This window comes from Eimeria tenella, genomic scaffold (genome assembly GCF_000499545.2).
Source record: "Eimeria tenella Houghton genomic scaffold, Eth_scaff85, whole genome shotgun sequence".
NCBI classification, from domain to species: domain Eukaryota; phylum Apicomplexa; class Conoidasida; order Eucoccidiorida; family Eimeriidae; genus Eimeria; species Eimeria tenella.
In genome coordinates this window covers 53,078-71,185 of record NW_013545963.1, presented here as the reverse complement: position 1 = coordinate 71,185, position 18,108 = coordinate 53,078, and positions in this window count along the sequence as shown.

Below are 18,108 nucleotides of genomic sequence, written 5' to 3'. Positions count from 1 at the left end.
TAGGTCAGTTTCACAGGTGACAAGCTGATAGTTAAGATCATTTGAAAATGCACAGAATTGTGATTCGTATGTCACTGAAATGTTGGGGGCCAGATGTACATATCCGTCCAACGTCGACGTGCAGGATTCGTTGCACACGAAGAGGATCAACAGTGTCGCGCAGTTCTGCAGTGCTCAAGGTGAAACTGCTTCCGTGCGGGGCTCACGATGATAAGAACGTACGCAGGACTTTTTCTCAATGTGTCATTATCCTGAATTTCTAGGGCGACCTGCTACACATGAACGACCACGCAGATTGCTGCGTTCGGTAAGGGTATTGGTACACCGACATGGGAGTAGGGAACCTGCGGGCATTGCTGCTGCCTGACAATTATCGCTGCCATGCAATGGCATGCTGTGAAGCAGCATTATGGGCACGCGGTTGCGACTGCAGAGGTTGCAAGCCACAGGATGGCTTTGAAGAGCTTCGACAGCTGGCGGGCTTGCCGTTTTTAAACAGTGTGAGGCTAAAAGCACTAGTCGGGAAGTGCCGCACTTGGTGCAGTCCAAAATTTCACGCATGCAACATAATTCGCAAGTATTCGTCTTTCGCGACACATCAGCTTTGATGCGCTGAAGACTCCCCGATTGGTGTGTGACAAGTCACCGTGTATCGAGTGTCCTGTGCCTTTTGGTGGATGATGCACGCCGCAGCGAGCTGCACTCAGGTGTCCTAGGTGACAAAATTGCATGCATTGCACTTTGAAAAATGTAGTGCGTGGATAAACGGGTTGCCCTCTACTTGGAAACAGAACATGCATGTTAGGCTCTTGCTCTACACAGCATGTGTCGCGCCGCTACCCAAACAGGCGCAGAGCAATGCACTAGAGAACCCCTTCGTAGGTTGGATGAGACGTGGGAGGAACAGTTAGTACGCAAGCGCATCAGTCGAGTAATGCCTTATTTGGGGGCGTTCGTCCACTAATACGGTATACGTTTAAAAATAGTGAGAACGGAACCAAACCCGCACAACGCTGGCTGAATGAGCCATGCACACGTTGTAGCAAGCCCGTCCAGAGCAATAAGCACGAGTGTTTTCATAAATACAAGTGGTTTATCTGGTGCAACTGCCAAACTGAGTTTGTGTCAACACTGCCGTTGTAGGCCTTGATAGTCTTCCCCAAGTCCCATTGGGTCGAGCGTCGGCAACAGTGGGGATCACTTCGCTGCTCACAGCACAGAGGCGAAGTAATTGACTCTGCTAGACCTTTTCAGTTGAGCTCACAGAGAACGCACACTCCTTTGCCGACATCGCCTTCAAGTATGTGAAGAGATCATGCAAAAGTACGGAGGAATCTAGCCTTCGATAATTCCGATAGAGTACGAATTTCGATCGCTCCACGCCAAAGCCTATAATGTTGACAAAATCGCGTGCCCCGCGTTTGAACAATTGCGTGAGCTACACACAACGCTTTCTTTGAGGCCTGTGCATTTTAGTCGTAATATATTGATTGCGATTTTCGATGGCAGCTAGTGTTTTCTGGCTCCTCGGCTAGCGCATGAGCTTACTATTCGCCGGAATCATCGCCTCCGATGCCAGGCAATGCATGCGTACGCGAACGTGCATTGACAGCTTATGGCGTTTACCGCAGCAAGACGCGTAATTTCAAATTAATTAAGCAGTGGAACAGTACGGCGGGAGCCTGGAGTGATCAAATGCATACTGGATAACAAAAGGTGCTGCGCTGTGTGTTTCTTAGCACTTAAGCGTTGAACAGGAGGCGTAACTACCGTCAACGTGTCCACTGTTTTCGCCACTAATTCGTGCATCCGCCGTCCGTAGCTGTTTGTAAGAGCGTTTCAGTTTTCGGGCTATCATCCTATAGAGTTGCAGCACAACTAAAAGGCACAAAGAGGTTCGTACCGGTGACGGTGTTGGGCAATGCTGCAAGCCAATATGTGCTCTATAACGCCGTATTTTCAGGTGCAGCTTGATCCTGAGCTGGCGTTTCTGTGAAGCAGTTCAGTTACGGCGATATGAGGCACGTCGCGTCAGTCGCACGACTAATCAGCAAGAGAACAGATGCCCGCTTGTTTTCGATTCTGACACCCTGTAGCCAGTACGCTGCTGTAGAGGCACATGCGCCTCCGCTTCAACGCGAATTGGAGGTCTGGATGCAGGCAAGAAGAAAAAGCCTTTTCTTGTCTCCTGGCTTGTGAGTTTTGACTACGCTGATGGTACGCTCACTGTAACTGGGCAACCAGAGAAAGCCGACAATTACACTTCTTCGCCATTTACTTCCGGTGTGCCCTGGATGAGAAATCTACCCTAGCCAGCGAAGTGCCCGTTTCCTGGCGAAATATCTTTCTTAGACGTTTGCAGTGCTTGCAAGAGCCATGATGCGTAATGGCTCAACGCCTTCAGGCGTCACAGCAGGGAGGAAAAACGTTGGATGGCATAGCCAAGCCCCAATTTTAGCATAGTGACTGTGGCGGCCTTGTTTCTGTGCTGTCCTTTGGCCGAGCACAGCATAGGCGATTCTGGAGATGGTAGTCTACGGTCAACTAGCTAGGTGGAGCAACTTATTTACTTTAAGTTTGAGATTGGTCAGAAACTCGGCCACAATGATTAGAGCAAGTCTACTCTGGCATGCTAAATCATTAGTCACGTAATCAAATATCGACTGCAGATTTGCCCTAGCGCCTTCTGGAATCGCGTGGGCCAGTGATAGAGATGAATGCGGATCGCTTCAGAGGGTAAGGGTGCTACGCTAGCACAAATAGGCGTGGAGTATGATGAAGTAAGCGTTGCGAAATATCAATCTTTTGTAATCGCACGATAGCGGTTATTGTGCCCTGTAGCGATGCTGCACTGAGCCCCGTGATACCAAATGGAGCAAACGCAAGAGCATACTGCTCTACTTGCAAATGATGAGGCGCCGGTGACCTACGACGTCGCTTAACTGTGTCATGGGCTCCCAACCATTTTCCAGGTACGGCGGCAGCTTGCACGCATGGATTGATGCCTGCACCAATGTATTACACCTATGCAAGCCCATGGCTTGTTGACACTGGACGCTCTGACGAAATAGTGCACCATTTAAAAGTCTTTTTTCTGCAGGTCTACTATCCAAAGAACCTCCACAAGCCAATTTTGGAGGCGCGCAAGCTATTTCTGCTATCTCGGTCCAGAGGCGAACGCCGTAGAACACAATGCTTTCAGTTATTGTGGCTGAGTATCTTGGCATTTCAACCAGCTTGTACGTCGTATTTGCCGCAAACCTTAAGGACAAAAGTTCTTGATTCCGTAAGTACACGTAGACTCAGGTTTCAGAATTTTTGTCGGCGTTTGCTAGCAACGAGAAAAGAAAAGATAATGGGGTTAGCGCTGTTTAGTTACTTCACCCTGTGCGCGACTGACATACAAAAAAATTTTGTCACTAGCTGTGCGCCGTTGCGTGCATAGAAGCGGCTCGTGTGAGAGAGTTGCCAGTTGCTACCGCTTGTCGCTTGATACTGTTCCAGCGCTGCCCACAAATGCAGTTCATTTGGCCCTGCGTGACCTGCAGTTCTGGCTGGTTGCCTGTGTGGTGTGCTAGAGGTTGGAAGTCTGTGGCATTACCACAATAACGTAAAATTGGATTCACTGATCGTCGGCAAGCAGCTGCCAAGTTTGTTCCCTGCCGCTGACGTGCAGACGTTCGGAATGTTGTAGAGTACACTGTGAATAGTTACAATCGTACAACGTAAGCTGACCAGAGCGCCTGATGTGTACTCGACGTATCATGGCTTCAGGACGAGCATGTGCGCCTTTTACAATGATCCCAACAGCCGACGCAAACCATGTATCGTTTGTGTGACAATAATGAGTGTGAGGCAAAAAATGTGAGTTCGATAGTAGGCGTTTCAAAAAATCATTTGAAATAGTGGAAGGAGACCAGCTTTACGTGATACCTACAGTATGGACCGGTGTATATACATAGTATACATATAGATACTTGTGTGTGCGTGGGTGAATGTTCACAGCACGTGTATAAGAATGAGGCCAACTCCACATACAGGCGGCGCCACGCTTTTGCCTTCAATTGAGGCATATGTGGGAGAAGGCATATGTGTTGAGCTGCTATTAAGCGAGCGAGCAGCAGCGCTTGTCTCTCATTTCTCACATCTACGTTTGCAGAAAAATTGCTCCTTTTGAACATGCCCTGGGTTAAACAGCTGCTTTACTATTGTAACACTTATGAACTTCGATACATTGTAATCTGGCGGTGCCTTGAAGAGGTAATGTAGGAGTGCTACTTGAGCATTCGCTGCAGCCTATCCACGGATGCACAAAGGAGGCACCGCGAGCTTTAGCCTTGATACGGCATTGTTGCGGCAGAAGGCACTACACTGTCAGTGGATGAGTATTTGAACTTCAGCGCTCCTGTCCGCCTCACATCTTTGTTGTGTGTTTTACCGTGCTCAGTTGATTTAAGACTTCCTCTTAAGATGCATGCAGTGCTTGTCAGTGACCCAATGGCTTAGTTCGTCAGCCGTATGAGTTGGACAAAGTGAGCAAGCCCGTCTGTCTGCAGTACGCTGCGGGTCTATAGAAATCGGCTTCCTGGCAGGCAGAAATCAATGATGACAAGCGTCTTAACCTAATTCTGTTCCTAGTGTCTGAGCATTGTATTTTGTCTAGTGGAAGATTTCAGTTTGTGCAGTGCTGCAGCATATGTCACCATAACCGGACAGGAGATTTCAGGTGGGAGTCTTAGAGGTGTGCTGGATGTTGTAGTGCGCGCTTTCGCCTAAAAATGGCGCAGTCGATCAGTAAGCTGCAGTTTATCTTCAGATGCCTGGAGCACAAAACCTCGCGCCTTGTACGAAGCCTTTGAGCACGAGTCTATATTTCAGGAATGGAGAACACACACTTTCTCACTGCATTCTTGCGCACAACGCAAACTCTGCTTCAGTTTGTGCGTCAACAACAATTCTTGATGGGGTTGCCCACTAATTCCATTTCTACAGTCCTCTAGACATACTCGTGCAATACAATTGTGCGTCAGCTAGCTCCTGGGGGCTTTTGGACTTTTCTTTTCCATGCCACCTCGCTTTCGCAACACAGGTAACACGTTCGTTGCACTTTGCATTGCTCTTCTCCTTTAGGGAGGTAAGTACAGACAAAGACAAAGTGAGGGAAGCACACCCATGAAGCAAGCTTACTCCGGATTCCTGTCCCAACCGGTTTGATATCGTGCGTCGGCGATGGTGCCCGAAAGCATCGACAATGGATGTGCAGACCGGGTTGCTTTGGAAGGTTTTGAATAATTAGTGCTGGAGCTAGTCGAACCCCATCTGCAGCATGCGCCTTTCGATTACGCTATCGATGTATTCTTTAGCGCGATGTAAACAGCGCTGGAAAGTGACTAACGAGGTGCGCAGGAAGTATGTGACGAGCCAAGAATCATGCGCTTGCAGCGACCCAGACACTACGTTGTGCAACGCTGACCAATGTAAGAAGCCATTTGTCGTTCTGGTCTAGGTAGCGGTCGGACATAAAATCGCCGCCGCGTTTGCAACCCTTCTTGCAAAAACTTAGTTATTGATTCCTTTTCATACCATCATAAGCGCTGAGCTCCAAAAGGTTTGCCTGTGCAGCAAGCAATGCCAGGATTACCCGACGGCTGTTGCGCTCTAGTCAGTGATTTTTCACATCGCTTCAAATTTGGGTTAGCAGTTTTTGGAAAGAGTACATCTTTGCAGAATGTAGCGCACGTGACAGCTGAAATCGTTCGTCCCAGAAGGTGCGCGACCCTTGTCTTGCAAGTGGCTCTGGTGCAATCGATAGACGCCGTTGACATTAACTTTGAGCCAGCGCAATCGCAGACCCGTCTCCATATACCCCCTTTTCACGCAGACCTGAGCGCTGATTAGGTTCCTGGCTCGCTGCAGAACATGCTGCAATTTTCTTCCCTGCCAGACAAGGTGCTGTCACGTTAAATGTTAAAAGCATATCGACCTAGAGGGTACGCGCTTTGTTTTGTTGTATGCAAGTGGTTCCTTTGTAACTTTTAGCCTACAGGGCACTCAAATTGAATTCGAGGCACTGCTCTCGCACTCCAGTCTGCAGCGCTTTTCGATCTGCTTGAATTCAAAACTCAGCTTTTCTATTCACGCAGAACAGATTTTGAAAATGTTCAGTAGACGCAAGAAATTCTATATTTTTTCTGCTCTGTCTCGCTATTGGAAGCGCTTTTGGAGTAAAAGGTAACTTGATGCTGTAGAATAGTTCCTTTGTAGTAGGCATGGACCGTATGCTGCAAATTGTGTGCACTGCTGTCGAGTGAATGTCCGCTACTGAGCAGCACCAGGGAAAACGATGATAGCTCGTTTTAAACAACAGCTGCTCTTTTCTCAGTGCCTAGCCCAGAGAAGACGCGCTGTTGTGCAGGGATACAGCACGCTTGTACATGGGCTTGTTGTTGATGTTTTCCGTGCCTAATAGTAATTAAGATACCCAAACCAAGCCGACCAGAACTTGTTTTCTTCAATTCGTGAAATAGCGTCAATAATTTTAATTTGTTTTAGATGGTCTTCTAAGAAGTGTTCATTTGTAGGTCGCACTCACTTGTAGATGTTTGCAGGAGTGAATTCCTACTAACGACGAAAAGTGCAGCGGTGCCATCAAAGAGAAAACACCCAACGAAAACCTACTTGCGTGGCTCTATTGAATCCGAGCAGATTGTGCGTTCTCCTGCAGTTGAGCACTGCAGCACTCGCGGACGGGCTACTAAAGTTCTGTGCTGGCAATAACGAGCTGCTAAAGTTCTGTGCAGACGCTGATGCCCTTTCCCTATCCTCTGTGGTTATTATGTGGCGAAAGCTTTAGCTCACTTCAGTGCCAGTACGTTTGAGGCACTTCACAGATTCAAAGGTACTCCCCCCTATTATCTGCGTGGTCGCTCGCTGCCTACGAGTATATCCTTCCAGCTTGCTTGTATTCCAGCTTTGCGGGATGGCAGTAATTGGCAGACGCTCAATACAATGCGTAGTGTCCGCTTCATGCAAGAAACAAGCGCTAGTGGGGTGCACCCAGCACTGAAAGTTTTTTCTTGCGAGTCACCCTCAGAATGTGTGTTGCTATCCGAAAGCATATGTGCTGCTGCGTCCATGGCGTTAATGTTAGGCACTGCGCTCAAAGTACGCTTAGATGGAAGGAAGCAATGCACGAAAATTCGGATGTCAGTGCGCGCTACCATATGAAACGCTTGCAGGCGATTGCACTTTGTCTCAACAGGTCGTCAAACAAGTAAAGGCAACCAAAAGACGCATGTCAAGGGCAACTCAAATTTATTCGTACCTGACGCTGGGCGACAGAAATGCAAACCACTGCACAGGAAGTGAGTAAACGGCTGACACAATTATTGTCTATTCGCGTTGCAAATGTAAACACGCAGCGCGCGACGTACTGCCCTTTATGTTCACTTCTAGAGCAATTTTATGTTTTATCCTCACTTTTGGAAAAAATACATGGCATACCACCAACACAGAGGTAGTGACGACGCAGAGTAAAGAACGATCAAGTCTTCAGCAAGCTTTCGATTACATGAAAAGGAACTGCGTTTAAATGGACTGTTGGCGGACCTACTCCACAAGATATATGAATTGGGCGAAAATGGAATGATGTCAAAAATCATTTGCATACCCTGTATCTCCAAGCTTCAGGTTGAGTGGGTACCTTGTTGTAGGAAGTCGCAAGCTGGTTGCTTGTGAGCAGGGGATTGCATTCAACATTAAAAGGCAGATAATGGATAGGGCGAATGGGAATTGTCGTCTTATGGGAATTGTTGCCTTGTTGTGCGAGCCACTGAGTGTGCAGCCAGCTACAGCTATTGTGAGTGAGATCTTTAGCTATCGAAAGCCAAACGAAAGGCAAAGCACTCTGCAGCAAGTACGCGGAGATTTCTACGCAGCGCCTGCGTTGGATTTAAAGGGCTTTGTTTGATCGGGCTAATCAAGCCACCCGATATTTTGCAAACTCTGGCCTTACTTTTAGGAGTTATTTCTGATCGCTGTTTTCACATTGGTGAGTTCATCAAACGATTGTGCTAACATGCTGGACTTCGGCCTGCAGCTTGCGCTACCGTGGCGAGATACATGAGCGAAACGTATTACCATTGTAGGAAAAGGGAGTCCTAAGACTATGGCACGCTCTATTGTCCTTCAGAGCGTGCACTCGCTGGCCATTTCCCGCAGGTTTGACATGCACCAAAGTTTTAGTGCTGCATTTCTTCGGTTCATGAACATCCAATGCTCCGCCCCAGTAAAGCAGAAAATAGTGGCAATTTTCTGGGCACATTTGCTTGTTGGAAGAACGCGGTGCGTTTCTGTTGGTTGTAGTGCGGAGCGGCGTACATGGAGTGAACTTAGCGCTCGTCAGACGAAGTTGTGTGTTTTCCAACCTCACAACAAGCCTTTGCGCAATGCACGGCGTTCTATATCGCCTTCTGCAGAAACTGTGCGCATGCTGGTAGGGGCCCGAGGCTTCCCCGCAGGTGATTCTGTTTTCTACAGAAACAAGAAAACGGAAGCTGTTGCTAGTTTGTGCCTTTTGAAGTTTGTGTCTTTGTTGGCCAGGCTGTGCGTTGCATCTGGCTGATGGCGATCGGGCCAAATGCATGCAGTAGGCTGACGTTGTGCCGAGTTGCTTGCATGGTAGGTTTGTGACTAGGTTTCTGCGTATCGGCCCAGATAGATTTGATGCGCATTGCACCTGTTTATCTGTGTGCGTCGCTTCAGACCAAAACTACTGACGATTTGACACTTTTAAAAAGATGTTAATTCTGTGCCGTCCTTGGGTGAGTTGTAGTGCATCTGCTAATGAAGCTGCGGACTGCTGCATATTCATTTCAGGCCTTGCCGTAACTTAGGAAGTGCGCCACAGCGAAAGTCCATGATATATCATTTAAGAAAAGAAGAGACACTTGGCCTAAGATATGCTGAAGAAGCTCAACGTCGTTTCTTTTCCTACAGGTGGAGGACCAGATCTTAGGCGCTAATAAGACACTAATAAGACACTAATGTCATGCCGACATCGTACGGCTTAGGGAGTTGCGTAGTGTATCATGGCCAGCATGCGCTGATGTCTGTGGTTCTGCCTCCTTATCTTCACCGATTTGAAAAGGCGTGCGACGCTGTAGCTATCTGGGCATCCGTTCGGGGAACTTTCTCCACGTCCACACTGCGTAACTCAAAGACGGACTTGTGTTGTGTTGTGCATCCAGGCTACACAGCGAAGTACGGTGATTGACTGTGCACGATGCTGTGTGCGCGGCGTCTTACATGTAGTGCTGTTCAAGCTGCGCTTTTTGAGCTCTCAGGCGAGGGTGTTTCGATGTACTCTGTGAGCGACGGCGTTGAACAGCGTGAATTAGCGTACACATGTTCGATTTCTGGTTCTTTCGGTTCGCATGGATGTTTTGCTCTTGAATCCCTGTTTTCGCCTGCAGCTACATTGAAGGCAAGCGATTGGCTGACTGACGTCAAATAGTATGCACTAAGAAGCTTTGCCAGTGTTCTTTCAAGTTGCTTTGGAACATACGAGGCGGTGGTAAGCTCAGAAGTGCTTGTTGTGCTTGAGATGGTAAGTGTCTGCTGCCCAAGCGCACTTAGACGACGTGGCGCCCCGCAGCCGTCGATGTAAAGCAGCATCGTTGCTTGTGAGAAAGTTATGACGGCTAAAGTAGCCTGGGCTAGTGCTCCTCTGAGCCCAGTACATGGATCCCTTTATCTTCGCTTTCTGGGTAGCGCACATGCTGCTCTTTTGCGTTGAAACAATGAAGAAGCCCCGCTGTGAAGCAACTGCTGAAAACCTGTTTTACGTTAGTGACAACCAAGGACTATCTTCGGTATTATTCAGTGAATTAAAAATACACCGTGCAGCTTTGGAACTTCAACAACAAAGCTTATCCACACACTGCGATGCCGCGACTAAAAAGGAACCCTTGAGACATTATTGCAAAAGCAAGGCTTTTGCTCCACTGGTACTACTAAAGGGCGCAACAGCAAGCCCGATTTTCCAGCAGTGCAATTTTGCACGGGCCATCGTTTGGAGCGTGTAACAAGCCTATGCGTTTTCGCGCTGATCACGTATGAACATACCTGAACATATTGTCGTATTTTTCATATTTAGTGACTTTTCATTTCGCGCAGCTTGTGGGTGGCACTTGTTGTATAGATCAAACAAAGGGGGGCGGCTGACTTAGTATGCACAATGACTTGGAAAGAAGAGTGTCTGAGCATTGGCGAATCGGCAAACCAGATATGGAGGACATGGAATGTTAGAGCTGTCTGTGGATGCACTTGAGACAGTCCTGCGCCAATACCGAATGGCAGCTGTTTCAGTGTCAGCGCGCTGCTTCTGCGTGTGTGCCTTTGGCTTATTCTGGCAGTAACTGGATGCGTTCAAAGCTCAGTTAGTGTGAAATCTCTGAAGTCATGATGGCGAAGTCTCGTACAAGCACTGGTCGACGTGGGTTTGACATTCTGTGACAATAGTAACGCTGCGTGGATAGTTTTTAGCGACTGGAATATTACTGTGCTTAGGGCCTTTGGGCAGCGCCCGTTTCCGTCTACAAATGAAACGCAGGCGGTGTGTAAAGAATGGCAGGCGACTGCAGCTATGGAAGTCTATTCAACAGAAGAAAGCGAGAGGTAAACAGGCCTGCAGAGACCAGTGAAAAGTATCAATGCTGAAAGGGGCATGACTCGTATGCAAAGTAGCGCACATTGCATTGGGGCTCATTCCGCTTAAGAAAAATGTTGCGCAGGCGGTATGCTGGCACGCCAGGCCGGATGAATATCTGCATTGCTTGGTGTGTGCGCGAATGGGACAGTGCCCTGTTTTTGGTGTAAAGTGTGAAAGCTGCGCGAAACGGCGGAGTTCAGGAGCTCAGACTTTATGAGACGTTCAGTTGTTTCGCTGCATCTTCGACATCTTCGAATTGTTCCGGGAGCTGCAAAGATGAGCAGGTGCTTGACTGTGAGACTCACACTCGCACGCCCCATAAGGATGTTGCGTTTTGTGTACGGTAGAACGTAGACTGAGGTGCACGGATGACATGCAATGACCAAGTGCGTCGTTTGCTGGTTGTGCGCATGGCTGCCAAGGAACGTGCACAATTGTTGCGGGTGTCCTGCTTTGCTCGGTGTTGTGTCGGACTGCACAAGGCCAAAGCGACAAAAGCCGGATACAGACACTGGCTGTATTTGCAGAGGCGTCAGCACGTGTTGGAAATCGGCATGGCTGCACTTCACGGTGTGGAAGCGGCTGTTGCAGTTCACTAGCAGAGAAACCTTTTTGCTTGGAGTACATTAGAGGAACTAACTCTCCGAAGTTGATTTTACATGCACATGCTGCTTATGCATAGCGGATGTAAACACCACAGGGCGCGTGCTAAAAGATGTTGGTTGGCGTGGCTCAGATGGTGCGACGACTAAACTATTCACTAACTCACGATGTTGGCAGCAGGGACAACGTTGCTGGTGCCCGTCAAAAGCTCCTTTGCGGGGCGTTACAGGCATGAGTACAAAAAAGTGAGCGTTTCCCGGTTAGAAATCAAAAAATGACCAGAATTCATTTCTTGATTAGAAATGCTCATTTCTTGATCAGAAGACAGGAAATGATTATCCTTGTTATGTTTCTGCCTTGCGCTCCAATGCTGTGAAGATATTGATGGGAGGTGAAAGAAAATGCAACGTGTGAATACAGGAAGTGCGTCATTCGCTAAGGAAAGCGAGTAAGCATCTCCGCCTAGGCCTCAGCACTCATGCTTGTCAGCAGCAAGAAAGCCCTCTTGCTTATTTTAAGTGATGTAGTGGAGTCAAAGCACGACGCAAACAAAACTGGAAATTCCTTATAATGAAGAGGGCAACCTCGCGGTACTGAGTCAGACGCCCTTGCCTGTGGCCTCTAAGCTAGGGATTGAGCAGGGAACGTTTCCGCTAAAATTCTTTATTCCATTCGGCTATTTCTTGCGTTGTTCTCTAGCTATGTATACAATGCGAATGCCAATCTAGCAAGCGTTTTCATGGTCGAAATTCTCAGGTGAAGTACCCTGAACAAGGTTTCACCGATGTATATGCGCAAACAACTATCGTGCTGTCGCAGCTAGAAATCCGGAGTAAGTGATAACGTGCCAGGCCTTGTGGTGCGTAAAATCTATATGCCAAAGCAATAGTATGGGCGGCTGAAGCAGAAGTAACGTCTGACACTCGACACCAAGCAACGTACTGATTGACTTACTAGTCACGCAGATGCTGTGCTGGGGTTAGCGTATTGAAGCAAGTACGACAATGTGAAACTACACCTAACGTCGCCGCAGCGCAAGGCGCCTGCGTTCCTGCCGTCACAGTGCGCAAGCTGAACAACAATTTTTATTGGTTCACACTAAGGTTTAGCCAAACCCAAGTTGGCGGCGTTGATTCAAGACGCGTTCAGCTGTCAAGAGTCAAGCTCTGTGTACGTCACCATAGCCCGAGGGCTTTTACTTTTGCTCATCGCTTTTTCATCTTGAGTAGCCTGAGGAGAGCGAAACGGCTGTATTCTTAACATGAACATACGTGGATGGCATTTCTGTTTGTGTTTAGGTTCATACCATTAATGTCCCTGTGTCCATGGTGAGGGGCGTGGTGTGACTTGGTTCTCAAGGTGTGCATAGGCGTTGTTTAGATGCTAAGTGAGGCGCGGAGCGATACAGTGGCATCCTGCTGCTGCTTCTTTACAGTCGTTGATCCTACCGAGAGAAAATATCTTGGCATGCGTTGCACAACGGTTTGCGGGTTTGCATTGACAACCGTCTAGCGAGCAGACTCTGCTGCTTGCGCGCCTTGTTTTGGAGTCCACCTGGGTCGCGAATGTTGGAGTTTGCGTCGGGCATGCTCTTTTAGTCACTGATCTATATAAGGGTCCAGAAGAGATGAAACGCCTTCGCTATGCCTTTCTTTTTTGTCTTGGAAAGGCATCTGATGACTTAGGTTATTCCACATGCTTTCAGAGTGTACGTTTGCGAAGTTTGTCCGTGAAGTGACGCAGACGTATAATGGAGCTTGCACTCTCTTCAGATTGTGTCATCGTGAGCAACTGTGCTGTCGTCTTGGCTGAGGGATGCTTCAGCTCGCTGAGATTGGCTGAGTGGCGTGACTGAAGAGCGGTGTTTGAAGGGCTCTCAGGAAAAGGTTTGCATTACGATTGCGTGGATGACCACTCACGAAGTTGCGTTCAGGCATGCTGCAGTTTCACGCTCGCTTTGTCCTGCAGTAACTTCTAGTTTGTGCCTGCCCAGGTGTGTACTGCACAGCTTCAATTTTCCAACAAGTTACTGCTTAATACAAAGTGTGTCTCGAGGCCTGCATCTACCTAAGACAAAAGACATAAAAAACACAGGGTAAAAAGCTTTTGCAGCGGCGGTTGCGCACTTCGCTGATCTTGGTTGCTGAGAGATGCGTGCATTGCTAGGCATATTAAGGAACTGTGTGGGTCTGTAGCTCGTAATTTCAAGTGCCGGGGTAGTAGAATCGTGCCGTGCAGGGGTGCCATTTCTGCGATCCCGCAGAAGGCTTACTCAAACTGCGGTTTCGTTTGACAACCCAGTATTACTTTTGTGTCGTCGAGGGGCCGTCACGTCTATTATGGTATCTCAGTTTGGGTGCTGAGTGGTGGTGGATTTCGAGCAGCTTGTGCGTTGTAGCTGCTCAATAGGCCGTTGCCAGGAGCGTGACTGGCGAGGCTATGAGTGAGTGTTTGCGGGCTTACTGACAAACAACGAAGCAGGTCGGGCGTCAATGCGGACTGCGTTTGAGAAAATAGGCGTGGCGCAAGAATGCTTAAGGGTGAATTTTGCCTTATCGCAGGCAGTTGCTTGCTATTAAACGTATGAATTTGGCTAGCACAAGGTTTTTGCTGGTTGCTCCGTTCTGATGCGACTGGACAAACTGCGTTCGAGCTTTCTGCAGTGGCCAAGCTAAGACTGATGAAAAGTCCCGGCATCTCGCATTTTTCGCTTTTCGAGGCGGGAGTACGCCGTAACTTGGACATTCACTGACGATTAGCAGAAGCCGGAAAAAGTGTCTTTAGTGAACTGTGCTTGCTGTCGAAGGCTGACGTTTCTCAATGATGCTCAGAATGTAGGTTTGCGTTGTAGACTGCATCTGACCGCCATTCCACCAACAGATTTCTATCACTTTGCTAAAGATGAACTTGGTGAAAGGAAACAGTGCGAATATTTTGAAAACGGCCTGATAGGTGCTATGAAAAACCCGTAGGGTGTTTATTGCACCGGGCCTTGGTACGTTTGTAGCGACGTCCGTGGTGCAGACTCTTGATTTGCCCAACTACCATTCGACTCCTCCATTCTTGTCACTGTCTCCATAGAAGCCCCGTTCGGTGTCCTGGCAGCCATGTGCATATAAGGCACGCTGCGTGCCTATGCAGAGGCGTCTTGTCTATTTGTATTGGGTGCACATTGCGCTCTAGCCTCTCCTGCTCCTTCGGCTGCTGTTTGTAGCGTAATATGCTTTCCGGTACATCAAGATGTTGGCCTCTAGACTCGCTAGCTGACGCGGTTCGTGGAGTGCATAGAGCGAAACGGAAAAAAACTTTGGCCATGCTTTGTTTGTGCTTAGAAATGCTAATGTCATGCTTAGCTTCATCGGGGAATGAACGCAACGCGTGGCTGACTTCGAGCCAAGACCTTCAGGCTTTTTCACTTAAATTATACGACGAAGCAAATGCAAAACGAGTCTGAGGAGAAAGGAAAGCGTACAGCAATTGTGCAGTTTACGCAAGACTTCAGAAAATCGCACAAAAGCGGAAATTCGCGCATGGCTTGTACAGATTGCGAAAAAAGGCTCTGGTGTTGCGCCAACGTGGCAACACATAGCACGTCCATCACATTAAGTGCTTGTGGCACAAACTAGCGCGCACTTAAGAAGTGGCAAGCGAAGTTTAGGACATTGTTTGCACTCTATGTCTTTATGTGGCCAGTGCTATTAACCTCGTCTTGGTCGCTATTTGTGTCGCGTGTACCAATATTCCGCTTTTCCTCGCATGTCCTTTCGTCACCTCGTCATAGTGCTCGAGGTGCTCAAGGAGTGGAAGAAGGATACCCGATATTGGGGCTCTTTGTGGTCTGCCCTAACGATAAGACGCCTTCTGCATTGTTCGAGTTCGGTCCCAGAGAAAGAATGATGAGCGATAACCTCCAAACTAGCGTGGCGTTTTGCGCTTTGCTGTGAATCAGTGCAGATTATGTTCCGATTTGTCGTGGACATTTTTGCCGCTGCGCAATATAAAGCAGCAAATATTATATAGGGACAGCAGGTATGCTTTTAAATGCCTTGGTAAGTAGCCAAGCTGATATACCGTTGATTCTTCGCATGCAAGAAAGTGAAGCGCTTTCTTGCACGGGAGAAAAAATGGTACAGACAATGAAGGTAACGTCTGCTTGAGGTTGATTAACCTCAGAAGCTACGCCTCCGTGGAGAGCGTGCCGAAACGTTCCTGTGATCACTGGCCACACATCTGCCTACTAGGTGCTACGATACAGTTCTCGGCATGGCGTAGTTTGTGCGTCAACAGCAGCTTTCAAACCACTCGCAGAATTCATTAGGTGCTAATACAAAAATTTAGTGCTGTATGCTTGCGAAATCGTGAGGCCATTTTGCCACATCAAGCCGTTGAAGCCAGGTGCTGGGCATGCTCAATTCGGCGAAACGTTGCTTGTTTGCAACAATAGAGCCGCTCCTTTCCTGTACATGCGTCTTCTTCTGCAGTAACAGTCAACATATAGAAACAAATCGCCCTAAGGGAAACCCGCTTGTGTCTGTCTGCTTGTATGCGGGCTGAAGAAACGACAGATTTGTGAGAACGGCTCCAGTCTCACCAGAATAAGGCGAGTCAAGTTAGTGCACATGACTCTGCACAACGCGCTTGCTTGCACGTTTTCAAACGCAAGTGGCCTTGTAGCATCAGATATGCAGCGGCGCCCCTTCTCTTCTGGAGGTTTCGTATCGCAGAATTCAGAAGCGACCAGTTGTTCATGCACTGCGCTGCTCTAGTCCAGACATACAACGTCGAGTGTGACAAACCTTATCATTTGTAAAACACATAAAGGTGAATGCAACAAGATCATTCGACAGATTGGCGTGCCCCAAGACATCTGCCAGATATGCACCCACATGTTATTTGGCTCCGTGAAGTGAACCTGCCGGATCCGCTGCATTTGCCTAGTTTTGCACTTCGGTGCCTTGCGCTCCAATGCTGTGAAGATATTGATGGGAGGTGAAAGAAAATGCAACGTGTGAATACAGGAAGTGCGTCATTCGCTAAGGAAAGCGAGTAAGCATCTCCGCCTAGGCCTCAGCACTCATGCTTGTCAGCAGCAAGAAAGCCCTCTTGCTTATTTTAAGTGATGTAGTGGAGTCAAAGCACGACGCAAACAAAACTGGAAATTCCTTATAATGAAGAGGGCAACCTCGCGGTACTGAGTCAGACGCCCTTGCCTGTGGCCTCTAAGCTAGGGATTGAGCAGGGAACGTTTCCGCTAAAATTCTTTATTCCATTCGGCTATTTCTTGCGTTGTTCTCTAGCTATGTATACAATGCGAATGCCAATCTAGCAAGCGTTTTCATGGTCGAAATTCTCAGGTGAAGTACCCTGAACAAGGTTTCACCGATGTATATGCGCAAACAACTATCGTGCTGTCGCAGCTAGAAATCCGGAGTAAGTGATAACGTGCCAGGCCTTGTGGTGCGTAAAATCTATATGCCAAAGCAATAGTATGGGCGGCTGAAGCAGAAGTAACGTCTGACACTCGACACCAAGCAACGTACTGATTGACTTACTAGTCACGCAGATGCTGTGCTGGGGTTAGCGTATTGAAGCAAGTACGACAATGTGAAACTACACCTAACGTCGCCGCAGCGCAAGGCGCCTGCGTTCCTGCCGTCACAGTGCGCAAGCTGAACAACAATTTTTATTGGTTCACACTAAGGTTTAGCCAAACCCAAGTTGGCGGCGTTGATTCAAGACGCGTTCAGCTGTCAAGAGTCAAGCTCTGTGTACGTCACCATAGCCCGAGGGCTTTTACTTTTGCTCATCGCTTTTTCATCTTGAGTAGCCTGAGGAGAGCGAAACGGCTGTATTCTTAACATGAACATACGTGGATGGCATTTCTGTTTGTGTTTAGGTTCATACCATTAATGTCCCTGTGTCCATGGTGAGGGGCGTGGTGTGACTTGGTTCTCAAGGTGTGCATAGGCGTTGTTTAGATGCTAAGTGAGGCGCGGAGCGATACAGTGGCATCCTGCTGCTGCTTCTTTACAGTCGTTGATCCTACCGAGAGAAAATATCTTGGCATGCGTTGCACAACGGTTTGCGGGTTTGCATTGACAACCGTCTAGCGAGCAGACTCTGCTGCTTGCGCGCCTTGTTTTGGAGTCCACCTGGGTCGCGAATGTTGGAGTTTGCGTCGGGCATGCTCTTTTAGTCACTGATCTATATAAGGGTCCAGAAGAGATGAAACGCCTTCGCTATGCCTTTCTTTTTTGTCTTGGAAAGGCATCTGATGACTTAGGTTATTCCACATGCTTTCAGAGTGTACGTTTGCGAAGTTTGTCCGTGAAGTGACGCAGACGTATAATGGAGCTTGCACTCTCTTCAGATTGTGTCATCGTGAGCAACTGTGCTGTCGTCTTGGCTGAGGGATGCTTCAGCTCGCTGAGATTGGCTGAGTGGCGTGACTGAAGAGCGGTGTTTGAAGGGCTCTCAGGAAAAGGTTTGCATTACGATTGCGTGGATGACCACTCACGAAGTTGCGTTCAGGCATGCTGCAGTTTCACGCTCGCTTTGTCCTGCGGTAACTTCTAGTTTGTGCCTGCCCAGGTGTGTACTGCACAGCTTCAATTTTCCAACAAGTTACTGCTTAATACAAAGTGTGTCTCGAGGCCTGCATCTACCTAAGACAAAAGACATAAAAAACACAGGGTAAAAAGCTTTTGCAGCGGCGGTTGCGCACTTCGCTGATCTTGGTTGCTGAGAGATGCGTGCATTGCTAGGCATATTAAGGAACTGTGTGGGTCTGTAGC